Below are 1324 nucleotides of genomic sequence, written 5' to 3'. Positions count from 1 at the left end.
TTTAGATGTGTTGTGGTTGATAGCCAACCAACCGCCCACAGTCAGAGTCTAGCCCGGGTAGCATCGCGGGGAAAGATGCACTGGAACTTTTGCACCACGAAAACAAACACGCGTCCCATCATTGCCTCTCTCATCTACTACGCGATATCACAGTTTGACATGTCTGTCATTGGAAAGTTCCACGTGGTGTCATGAATAATTAAGAGAAAGCGTCTTCTCATTGGATAAGAAAACTCAGTCACATGAATAATTATGGGACACCGATGAGTCATCAACGTACTATAGTGCTCTGTGACGTGGACATGTTGAAGATTTTAAACCCGGAAGATGAAAATAGCAGAAAAAAACTAAAATTTAACCATTTTCCCCCTACTATTAAATCTAACAGATGCTAACATTGTCTTCAATGGTGTTCAACACACATACCTCTGTTAAAATCTCAGAAAATTTGGTGACCCTTTAAAATAGCATATGAATAACATGTGCAACGCGCCACTGACTTTAGACTAGGTTTTTCCTGGTCAGTGGCGGAATTGTTTTCTAAACCGGCAAAATAGCACCAGGGAACGTTTGCGCCGGAACACGCCTCCTCTTTTCGCTGAACCGCTACCGGGAGCGCAAATGCATTTCCTAGTTTCCCGACGTGCGTCTGTGGAGGGAAAAGTCTGCTGTGCGCGGGTGCAAAATAGGAATGAGACATGCGTCGGTGTACAAAGTCAATTGCGCTGGGTGCAAGATAGGGCCCTATGTCTGGTTTATTTTTAAACCTGATCTCTCCAGATGCGTCACTAGTGTGTGTGTGTTGTGTGTCGCTCTCTGCCTGCCGTTGGCACGGCGCGCAGATGAGAATATCGTCCAGATATGATGAAACCCTGAGCCGTAATAACCTCAATGGAGTCAGGGCCACACACTTGCTGAATACTCGAGGGGCTAAAGCGAGGCCAAACGGTATTCTCGTAAACTCGTATGCTGTGCCCTGATAGGCGAACCAGAGATATTTCCTGTGCGCAGGAAATTTGTTTGATTTCAGGCCTCTAATCGTTTGTGGCGACTTCAGTGAAGATCAGCTTTCTCATTGCAACAAACCTATTCTCAATTTGTTTGAAGATAAAGGATACACACAGCTAATCAGCACCGGGACAACAGAAAAAAAACACTCTTCTAGATCCTGTCTTACAGTTTTTCTCAATTGTTTACACACAAATACTGGTACTTGAGACACAATGACCACAACATGTAACTCATTCACCAACCCCCTGAACCAGTTCTGCTAAACTACAAGCACAATTCCTGCTTTACACTCAAACTGCAGATCTAAAACACA

Source organism: Abramis brama (assembly GCF_963993115.1).
Source record: "Abramis brama genome assembly, chromosome: 9".
NCBI classification, from domain to species: domain Eukaryota; kingdom Metazoa; phylum Chordata; class Actinopteri; order Cypriniformes; family Leuciscidae; genus Abramis; species Abramis brama.
Note: the sequence above shows the minus strand (reverse complement) of the source record.